Below are 12,536 nucleotides of genomic sequence, written 5' to 3'. Positions count from 1 at the left end.
TGTCTCTCTGTCTCTCTCTCTCTCTCTCTCTCTCTCTCTCTCTCTCTCTCTCTCTCTCTCTCTCTCTCTCTCTCTGAGACCCATAAGACTCCCCCTTTGTACCTTGAACAAACATAAAATAATCTCACTTCCCACCTCGACATCACAACAAAGATGGGTACATAACAAGATAGTTCACTCAGCCAAAAAAAGTGTCCGCGGAAGTCTTTGGTTCCGATGACGCTGCAGTCTTTGTTTTGAAGCTCTCTTTCGTTTCTCCAGAAGAAGATCAGGAACAGCACAGTTTGTTACTTTCACTTTTATTGCTTTTTCATACAACTCTATTCGCAAAGTCCGCTCTTTTTCAAAGAGGGCGCCACCGAATTTTGATGACACCTTTTTAATTAGCTCAACGAGAGGAGTGAACTATCTTCTTATACACGATATTTGACCACAAAAACAACAGTAAAAGTCCACATGATATGGTAACTTTTAAGGACAAGCAGGCTGAGCCAGATTTTGGGGGGTTTCCAGAACTCTTGACCTACACCAAAAGTGGGCATTGCCCTACCTATAGGAGAAGTTTGGTTTCATGAGTGTGTATATTTGTTTGGTTATAGAGAAAACTCTCTTTGTCTTTTATTAGAAACTGAACAAGAGTCCAAAAACTTTAACTTCGATTTCCTCAAAAAAGCGACCATATATTTTTTAAGAACGTGCTCTGGTGAAAGTTGTCGGCTTGTCATCACAGTCAGTAAGTAATGTCTCCTGTTGTGTACCAAACGCCTCCATTATACTTACGTTATACCCAAGCCTTAGAAGGCCCTGTGTGTGCATGCCGTGCTGTGACGCATTCTAAAATATTCACAATTTGTACTGTATAAAAACAAATAGAATTAAATCTTTTATGACCTGAGACATCTGCTTTGTTTGTTGTTGGGTTGTTGTTGTTTTGTTTGTTTGTTTGTTGTTTTTTTTTGGGGGGTGGAGGGGTGGGAGTTGGTTTGGTTTGACTTTTTTTTTCAATCCAAAATACATGTTGCGCCAGTTTAGATGGTTCACGACATCGATGGATAGTTTACTGTTGTATCTTAGGGTGGGTAAAACCTAACACCTTGCTTTCTCGGAGAAGGGCGAAAAATCTCTGAAAGGACCCCAGTGCATGTGGCACACGTTATTCAAAGATCTCTTGGTGGTCCAAAATCGATAAGAGTAGTGTTCGACCGCCACCTGGGTAAAATCCAAAATGATTTTTTAAAAAGTTTAATGTGTCCAGCAGGCTCACTCATTTGACCTTATGCAATTGAGAGCACTGTAATTAATACACTAATCACCAGAACAAACAGAATAACGAAACTGTATAAGTACATGTACATGTTATTGCTGACATCAATCATTTCTACAAGTACATGCACTTAGTTCATTGTCATGTACATAAGCTAAACAGGGGTGTGGTTTTTAGGAAGTTTGTGAGGCGGATGTTGTGAAGTAAAGTAATCATGAAGTAACATTATAAGTGCAGTACCCACTTTCAGTGTTGCATAACGATTACTGTAATCGTTAGTAGCGGTACCGTAGAGGGTAGAGCTGCGCAACGAGTCGCTTTAGCAAAATACGAATAATATGTTAGTGCACCTTTTCGGCAAATAATATATGAACCGCTTCGGCAAATGGGTTAGGACCACTTCGACAAACGCGTTAGGCCGGTCCAAGAGTGGCTCTGTAGGTCTGACCTGTAGCTCGCCTGGCTCGCACCGTGCAAGTGAATGTATACATTATCGTGTGCTAAAGCAGCGTAGCTGTATCGTCTGTTTTTTGTCAGCAGAGCTGCGCGACGCGTCAGACGTGCTATTCAACAGTGTTGTAAAAATGGCGGACATGTGTTGCCTCGCTTCGTGTTTATTTTTGACTGAAACTCTTCACAGATCATCAAAATCAACAAGAAGTAAGTATTATTAGGTGCTTTACTATTAAATATTGATGCTAGCATCAACACTTGGCCTCAAAATCACCCAGAAATGCATTTTATTATACTTAGAGGGGGGGGGGGGCGCTGCACTTGGCACATGACGTAAAGAAGAGTTGTCCCGTCTTGGTATAATTGGTCTTGGATTACACAGTACCTAAATATAGCAAGGCAGACCCGTCAGTTGCACACCTACACACGTCAACGCACAGTGCGGCTGTGCTGACACGCAGACGGCGTGCGCCAGGCGAGCTACAGGTCAGACTTACAGAGCCACTCTGGGACCGGCCCTAGCCTCACTTCAACAAATGGGTGCATCCACTTCGGCCACCAGAGTCTGAATTCGGACAATGTTTCATGGATAATTATCCGGTTACCCGGATAGATAATCCTGATTTTGCCCACCTCTAGTAGAGGGCAAGGAAAAGAGGAATAAGGACACAGAGAACAAACCGATGTCTACGGCAACACAAGCCACAATCATGAAACGTTTTAAGTCTATTCAACTCTGGAACACAATCCGAGACGTTGCTTAGCTTGTTTATGTTTTATGTTGTTGGTGTTCTTGACTGTTCTCAAGTAGAATACACAACAGCTGAAAACTTGTATGACAAAATTAGCTGCGTAGCAAGGAGAAATTATAGCTTTCCATTCGCTACCCTAGAATTACAAAGATCTGACATATTTTTTGGTCATTTTGAGTTACTAAGACCATAAGGTCGGAAACCAAATGCTCTATCAAATTCAGAGTCGTTATCAAGAAATTCAAAGAATTGCTTTCGACAAAGCTTGACAAGTTGTGAAACTCAACATTTTTAGGGCAAACTTTTCAAAACTAAGAACTGAAGAGATAGGCGTCGATGAGGAGTTCACACCTGGGCGTCATTCCTTTGTAGTAAATCCTTGCGTCTGGAGCAAACGTGTACCTCGCATCGAGATTTAGAGCGGAGATGTGATCCCATGCATGAGCATGGTTGACCTTTGAAGGTTTTTTCTGTTCCGTAAAATCAGAGAGTCCTTCACACTTCAGAGGGGGATAATTTATCTTAGGGATGACTAGTGCAGTAAAATGTATTGTTGCTTTGTTTGGTTTATTTTTTTCACAGCGAAATCTTAGGTGAACCGGAATTATAAATTGTGGGATCTTAGGTGAAGACTACAACAATAGATTTAGATCTAAACCGAGTATAGTTCTATCAAACAAGACTCAAACTCTTATCCACCCACCCTACCCCTCCCCTCATCTGATATGATTTGGTGTTTCTTTAATATAGAAGGTATTCATCATTATTGTTGTTGGGTATCGTTTTCATATTTTAATGGAGCTTCTCGATATCTACATTTAGACAATATTAGCCTTTTTCTAATTAGGAGAAGAGTGGGCTTAAAAACATAAAACAAGTCTGACTGACTGATTGAACTCAGCTAAGGTGTGTTATATGATTAGTAAATATATGAAAACAAAATACATGTAGAAACCTAGACTCTAGATTTTGTCCCGTCAAAATAGAGGTCTGCTGCGCATAGCATCTAATTTACACATACAATGGAAAGCAATATATACTTTAATTAAAATGTTTAATATGTATACAGTGGAGTCCACTTATAACGAGTCCGGAAAAAACGAGAAGTCTGTTATAAAGGCACTATTCTGAAACCCCGTTTATTTTTCCTCTTTACCTTTGTAAACAAAATACTGCTATAGCGCTATCAGACACACTTGCGAGTCGGTTATAGCGGAGTATTGTTGCTGCTGTGTACAGTGCATAGGCCAATTATATATAATGCTAGACCTCGCCAGTTGAGAAACTTGTTGCTGATCTTGCGAAACAAAGAATAGGAGAGCCCATGTGCGTCAACAATGAAGGCCGGAGCAACTGAGTAGGGAAGGTGTGGCATGCACAGACAAGCAGAACGCATCGCGTGATAGGCCAGTTTAGATTATCAAGGCCTGCCATGCCTCTCACTTCTCGGATGCGGGGATGGAGAGGTCACAGCAATGTGATGGATGGAGCGAATGTGTGACGTGCGCAAGCAGACAGAATGCACCACAGGGTGGGGTGGGGTGGGGGGAAAACACAGCGGGCGAGTTAGCCCAGAGCCCTTTCTTTCTGATCGCCAATGCCGAGCTGTCAGTCCACATCGCTAGATCTAGCGCTAGAGAAACAAACCTGGTTCGATTTTTGATCAAGTAAGACCTAGAGGTCAGGTTAAAACAAAATCATCATCAGGGGGAGATAGCAAAAGGAAAAACAGAACACCAAACTCATAGATTAGGCCTACTTTACAGTTTCCCTTGAATTTATTACTGGATCCCTTATAGCGAGAGTCCTGCTACAACGGACATTTTGCTTCGGTCCCCTCCCTCTCGTTATAACAGGATTCCACTGTATATTACTCTCACACACACACACACACACACACACACACACACACACACACACACACACACGAATAAGAATATATTTTTTTTAATCAAGTATCTCGGTCTTTCTTCTGGGGTGTTGTTACAGTGTATCCCTTTCTGCCCGGGTTGGCCTTGGCAGGTAGTTCCGGACCCAGCCTCTTATAAAAGTTAATGATCTAAACTCGTAGATTGTGTCGCTGGGGGCATAAAAACACTTTCATTCAGATTTTTTTTAAAGGAAAACAACACCTGTGAAAACTTCTGTCCACTGCAGCATCATATCGGGTCTTACACTTAAACACAACACAGGTGGAAGGCATTTTTACTAATTGACTTGCCTAATCTCGGAATAAAACCTTCTTTCTTATCTAGATTTCATTGCGTGAGCGCAGCGCAGGTAGACCATAGTTCCGCTGCGAGAGAGGGCTCCTATCAGGCGTGCGGTGCCACCCACAGGGCGTCCTCCATTACTGAACTCCTTGCTCCCACCCCACCACATCCTGTGGTGCACTCTGTCTGCTGCTTGCGCAAATTCGGTACCCACCACATCCTGCCTACGTCACGTATTCGCTCCATCCATCACAGCATTGTGACCTCTCCACCCCCGCATCGGAGAAGTGAAAGGCATGGTAGGCTTAGATAATCTTGACTGGGCAGGACTATCATGCGATGCGTTCTGCTTCTCTACGCATGCCACACCCCACCGCCCCCCCCCCCCCCAACTCATTCGCTCCGGCCTTCATTATTGGCATACGTGAGCTCTCCCATTCTTTGCTTCGCTAGATCACCTTATTTCTCAACTGGCGCCGTTTTACATGTGTAATTGGCCTATGCACTGTGCACAGCAGCAGCAATATTCCGCTATAACCGACTCGAGTGTTTGTCTGATGGCTCTATAGCAGTATTTTATTTACAAAAATAAGATAAAAAGGGAAAAATGGGGTTTTAGAATAGTGTTTTTATAACATATTTTTCGTTATTTCAGGACTCGTTATAAGTGGACTCCACTGTAACGAAAATATTATTTCAAAGCATATCCGAGAACGTCTATCGTTGATGTGACTAAAGTGTTCAAGCAGTCACAAAAGATAGTTCAAGGTTTTCAATGTCGCCATCTAACTCGAAGTATCTGAAAACCTTCAATGAACTAAGCGGAGGTCTAACAAATGTGGTGAGGAATTCATTGCCCACATAGATGTAGTAGTTGTCCTCTTTTATGAGAAGCAAAATCTCGAAACGCTCTCCCTGCACGATCTTCTGTCTCAGTGGGGTGTACTCCGGCCCGTCTATTATTTTAACTTTAGTGCTCCTGGAAGCGAAAAAACTGTCCTTGTCAAACTCCACGACAAAGTTATATATGGTACAATGTTTGCACAAGCCTGTACGTAATCGTAAACTGAATGAGCTTCCTCTTGCGACACCTGAAATTCGCATGATTTGTCCGTCGAAAAGGCCTTTCGGCGAATATCCTGTAACATATGACTGAAGATGTGGGGGTTTCGGCCAAAAATATCGCGTGTCGTAACACAAGTAGCGGAAGCTGTTTGTCTCGTTCCCAGAAAATGAGGCCACGCCTGTTGAGGAGCACAGAGAACAGAGGTTGGTGGATGTGTTGCGGTTAAACCCGAGACAGTCAGGGTTCTCATTACAGGCCTGCACACACGGCATGGGGGAAGAAGAAGACTGGACAGTTTTCAAATCACACTGGCTGATGAATCCTGGGATGCCTGAACATGTCATTGTGTCTGTCTCCAAACCAACACCCTCATGTCTAAGACACAGGAGGGCACACACGCAATACACTGCAAGTTTCAGCAGAGCCGATGAGAAAAGATTTGACGATCTGGTCATGATGGCGAAAGAAGTAATTCTTCGATCTGCAAAAGAAGGAAAAGGAAAATATTTACCCAAAATTTCACCTATTTGAGAGGGAGTGGTTGTTGGGCACCATTGGGAGATCAAACTTCTGTTTCTGGCAGTACCTAAAACTGCTTTTCCTCAGCTCTTACATCTACTTACAGACCTTTTTTATGTCGATGTTTTCTTCTCTTGCTCAAGCTGAAGGCGAACTGCCACGAGACGAGAGCAGAATCGACACGTTTTTTGTAATTGCTTCGTACCTAGAAGGCGACCGAGAAAGACCTGGATAGATGGAGTCAGGGAAACACTAACAACTCACGGCATCCCCCTGACCCAAGCTCTCCAGCTGGTGGCAGAGAGACGTCTCTTTCTTCCCGCGACACCCAAAAAGGTATAAGCGTCGGATAAAAGTAAAGTAAAGCTTCGCACCTTGCCTATTCAATTCCAGGTATAAACGTGTTTTAAAGTTAGGTTTTCAGCTCATAGGTAACGGTTTTATTTACCTTTCTACCGGTACCTGCTTTATCGTGTTGCTACAACTTCAAAAAGAAAGACATTAAAAAAAAAATCTCTTCTTGAAAATAAGAAGTCTCTAGGTAGACCCAAATTACTACGTAGTCGTGGTGGCTAGGTGCTCCCCAAAAAGTTGGATTGTGACCTTTGACCCCTGGTTGAAATTTTTAAAGGAAGTAATACGTGGGTCCAATGCTGACTACGTAGCCATAGTGTCTAGCTGGTCCCCAATTGGAGAACACCTAGCCTCCATGGCTCCCGTAGACCCCAATCTATCATCATAATGTGTCTCTCGGTCTTATTCCATCCACTTTACCCTCTAGTATAGTTCTGCAGATTAAGAAATGGCATTTTATGTATCCGAAATACTGTAATTTTCTTGTTTTTATCTGTTGTAACAATTCTTGACTTGTTTTTAGAAGGTGGCAAACCTGTTCCTTTGTTTTTCTCTGTGTTTCTCTATATACAGTGCGTCCACAAAGTCCTGACATTGCATTGTGACCTATTTTTCTCTGTTTCAGTAGTGCGTTTATTTCCTATTGTTGTACTTAGTTACTATGTGAACACGTCTACTGATGCACACTTGCTGTGTTTTGAAACTACTATAAAATAGAGAAAAAAAATAGGCCACAGTGTAATGTCACACTTTGTAGACACACTTTATATTTGCGTAGGTGGGGGGAGGGGGACGAGGGGGGGAGGGCGGGGGGCACTTGGCAATTGTGAGGCAGCGTTGTGGAATCAGGCTCTCGTCAAAATAATCAAAATGAAGAAACTTGCATTTTTCCGCAGGGTTGTAAACTTTTATTAAATTTTTGTTTTTTGGCTAAACACCTTTTTTGCCCATTAAAGAACTCATTTCTGAGTGGATGTTTCTGAAAAAACGTTTATAAAAGGCACAGAAAATGTAAATTTTTAGCTACCACGGACTCTTAAGCTAAGTAAATAACTAACCTTTGGCAGCCATTTTCTCACTAATTTTACCTCTAAAAACAAGTGACCCCCACCTCCTTCTTTTGTAAATATCTCGACTTGGATTCAAGATAAATGGATACTTTTTTCATCGAAATAAAGACAAATGAACAAGCTTTAAGATGATACAAATAACTCTACATGCCCAAAAATTGAGGAGAGCCTGATTCCACCACGCTGCCTCACAATTATCGGTTGCCTAAAACTCAAACAACCACCGAGCTATATTATTATTATTATGACTTCAAAATTTCCAGGGTACACTAGTGGTGTTTGAAGAGTGCGCATGGCACAAGCATATTTATAACTTCAAATTCTTCTTCTTTCTATTCTTTTTGTTTGTTTTTAATTGTTCCACAAATGATGCATTCTTTTTCTCCAATAATCAAAAGGTGGCGCCGGGTCGTCATCCAGCTACTGGCTGCACAAATAAGCAACTTAACATAGCCACATGGAATGTGAGAACAATGTACCAAAAAGGCAAATTAGATCATATAGAGCAGGGAATGGATAGGATGAAGCTAAATATGTTAGGCCTTTCACAAGTTAGATTGGAGGGGGCAGGCTTGATTAAAAGAGGATCCAAAAACAATTATATATTCAAGGGGGAAAACCCATGAAAGAGGAGTCGGAATTTTATTTGACGAAGCATCAGCAAAGAGCATCAAAGGTTTTTGGGGAGTGTCAGATAGTCATCGTGGCTAAATTAGGGGGAAAACCGTTTGACATAGGTGTCATCCAAATATATGCACCAACATCAGAGCACGACAACGAGGAAATTAAGACTTTTTATGAAGACCTTGATAAGGCAATGAAACCGTTAAAATCACAAGATGTAAAAATAGTCATAGGAGACTTCAATGCCAAAGTAGAAAGTACACGTATAGAAGATATAGTTGGGCCATGGGGACTGGGTACAGAGAATGGACGCGGGGAACGACTGGTAGAATGGTGTAGAGAAAATAATTTTACATCAAACACCTGGTATGAAAATCACCCAAGAAGACGATACACTTGGAAGAGTCCTGGCGATAGAAGAAGAAATCAAAGATTTCATATTTATTCAAAAACGTTTTAGAAATACAATAAAATCGTCTAAATTACTGCCAGGAGCAGACTGTAATATTGACTTTGTACCAGTCATGTGTAAAATGACTGAAGAAACTCAAAAAGTCAAAGTATCAACCTAAATTTGAAATAGGTCTTTTAAAGACAAATCAAGAAACTGAAAGAACGTTTCTCCATAGTAGTAAGAAATAAATTTCAAGCTTTGGAAAAATTTACTAAATCGGAAGAACTATGGAGGAAAATGAAAGACTCAATAATGGAAGCTGAATATCCCCTCAAAGCTAAAAAAGCTAATAAAAAATGGATGACCCAGGACATATTGAAACTAATGGAAGAGAGAAGAAAGGCAAAATCAAATGTGGAAAAGTGCAACATCTTAAAAGGGGAAATAAAGAAAAAATGCAACGAAGTGAAATAAACATGGATAAATGATCTGTGTCAACAAATAGAGAAGAACCAAAACAAAGACAGCAAATACATGCATTCCAAAATCAAAGAAGTAAGTGGGATAAAACGATGTTCAAATACAGGATGCATAAGATCAAAAAGAGGGGATATTTTAATGGATAACGGGGATGTCTTAAACAGATGGTCAAAATACACAGAAGAACTTTTCAAAGGTAACAGAGGAGAAAACCCGGTAATAAAGAATGAAATAAATGGACCACCAATACTGAAAGCAGAAGTACAAGCTGCCATTAGAAAAATAAAACAAGAAAAAGCCACAAGGCCAGATAATATTCCAGTTGAAGTGATTGTCGCGCTTGAAGAACTATGCACTGAAATAACAACAAAACTCCTAAATGTTATTTATGACAGCGGTGAGATCCCAGAAGATATGATGAAGTCAGTTTTTATAGTTTTATCTAAAACACCAGGTGCCACTGAGTGTGATATGCATAGAACAATTAGCCTTATGAGTCATTTTACAAAATTATTGCTGCGAGTAATAATGGGAAGAATGAGAAAAAGTGTAAGACCAGAGATATCTAAAACGCAATCCGGCTTTGTTCCTGACAAGGGCACCAGAAATACTATATTCACCGTAACAATGTTAATGGAAAGATGTATTAAAGCACAGAAAGATCTGTATTTATGCTTCATAGATTATTCAAAAATAGCTCGAAAAAGTTAGACATGATAAGCTATTTAAAATACTGGAAAAGCTAGACATATATGGAAAAGATCTAAGAATTATCAGAAATTTGTACTAGGACTAACACGCTGCTGTACGAATTAATGGAGAATACAGTGAATATAAGCAGATTAGACGAGGAGTGAGGCAAGGATGTATTATGTCACCAGACCTCTTCAACATGTACAGTGAAACAATCCTTAGAAACAAAGAAGAATGTCCAGGTCTCAAAGTAAATGGAGAAAATTTTAATAACATCAGGTATGCAGATGACACAGTTTTAATAGCAGGCTCCGAAAAGGACCTTCAATCGCTTCTAGGTACTGTTGTAACAGAAAGTGAACGTAAAGGATAATTGTTGAATGTAAAGAAAACAGAATGCATGGTCCAAAGAAGCAGCAAATCCTAGTCGTAATCTCATTAGCAAAGGTGAAAAGATCAAACAAGTCCAACAGTTTAAATATCTAGGATATATGATAACATCTGATGCAAAATGTTCCACAGAAATAAAACGGTGAACTACAATGGCTAATGCTAGTTTCAATAAAATGAGCCCAATCCTGAAAAATAGAAACATCTCAATGAACACCAAAATGAAAGTCCTGAAATGCTATGTTTGGTCAACCCTTCTATATGGCTGTGAATGCTGGACAATCACTAAAGACAGTGAAAATAAAATAGAAGCAACAGAAAGGTGGTTTCTTAGGAGACTGCTAAGAGTATCGTGGAAGGAAAAGAAATCAAATGATGTAGTGCTTGATGAAGCCCACGCGGGACGCTCAATGTTAAAAACAATCAGGAAACGACAAATGCAGTTTTGGGGACACCTGAATAGACATAAGGGTCTTGAACATCTAGCTCTCACAGGCAAAATTGAGGGCAAGCGATGCAGGGGTAGGCCCAGAACAACATACTTAGGGAACCTAAACACATGGGTAACACGGAATGATCTGGGAAATGTAAGTTTTTTAAAGAGCATCCGAGCAAAAGGATGAATGGAAAACCATGATCGCCGATGTCTGTCGTAGATCTGGCACTGGATGATGATGATGAATCAACATTGTTAAACATGTCCGTTTCCGCTTTGAGCACTGCGAGAATTATCAATTTCTGTTTTGAGAGTATAGATCTAGACCTTCTAATTTTTTGCATCTCTCGAGAGTTATTGCTCAATTCCAGTAGAGTGTGAATATAGTAGGCCAATGACTTTCAGTTGATGTTAATACACCAATCATTCCTTTCAACGAAAGGGGGCCCAGCTAGTTGATTGATAAAAACGAAAGAAACACAGAGACACATGATGATAGATTGGTGTCTATGGGAGCCATGGGGGCAAGGGACCACCTAGACACTAGGACTACGTAAGTCCCCAATTTATTGGGGTCTACCAAGACACTTCAAAATATATTGCACTGTGAGCTTTGAATTGTTGAACCCCTTGCATCTATCTATCTATCTATCTATCTATCTATCTATCTATCTATCGATCTATCTATCTATCTATCTATCTATCTATCTATCTATCTATCTATCTATCTATCTATCTATCTATCTGCCCATCAAAAGTCCCACTTCCTGAACGGTCACAATACCATTCTGGGAGCACGGACGATCACCATGTTACCTGTAACTTAAAACAATCATGTGGCAAGTAAGCCTAGAGAAACATCCCACGTTCTCTGTTCACATGTATTTATACTCCGCCCACCCTGTTCCTCAAGCTTATCAACCAGTCTGTTCTATACGTCGTGTTTTCAATACTTCATGAACGCTAGATTGATGGATTTTAGAGCGACAAAGACCAGGACTGAGGTTGCGTCGTGTCATGCATAAAGAGACAAGCTCTAAACGGTCTATAATAATTAGTGCTCCTTGGCTGACCAATGTGGAAGATGCTACTCATGAAATTTTCATTTGCACAGAAAGGCGAATGGGAGACCATTAACGTCCAAAGCGAAACAACGAAGGTGGATAGTTTCCGTCTGGTGCAGACAAGGTCAAACTTTGCGTTCAGGAAAGTGCTGGTGTTCGTACTAGTCAGAATATACATTTATGAGGCAGCGTGGTGGAACCAGGCTCTCATCAAACTAATAAAATTGAAGAAAACAGTAGTTTTCTCCCTGCTTAGCAATTTTTATCAAATTTTTGTTTTTTGACTCAACACCTTTTATGTCTATTAACAAACACATTCCTTTGAGGATTTCACCGAAAACGTTGATTAAAGACACAAAAATATAAATTTACAGTTTCTATGGACTCTCCAGCTTTGGAATTTATTACCAAGCTTAGGCGGCCATTTTCTCGCTAATTTTACCTGTTAAATCAGGTTACCCCCACCTCCTTCAATCCAAAATATCTCCACTTCTGTTGAAGATAAATGGGTAATTTTTTCTTTGAAAGCAAGACAAATGAACAAGCTTTAAGATGATACCAATAACTCAATATGCCCAAAAACTGACGAGAGCCTGATTCCACCACGCTGCATTACATATTATGTTTTTGTTTCTGATCAATGAAAGAAAGGTACGGCGATTTAGTAGCTAACGGTCTTTTAGAGCAGAGGAAAAATCAAGAAAGACAAACAGAAGCATCGAACAGAAACTACTGAGAGAGAGAGAGAGAGAGAGAGAGAGAGA

Source organism: Aplysia californica, unplaced genomic scaffold, assembly GCF_000002075.1.
Source record: "Aplysia californica isolate F4 #8 unplaced genomic scaffold, AplCal3.0 scaffold00051, whole genome shotgun sequence".
NCBI lineage: Eukaryota > Metazoa > Mollusca > Gastropoda > Aplysiida > Aplysiidae > Aplysia > Aplysia californica.
Note: the sequence above shows the minus strand (reverse complement) of the source record.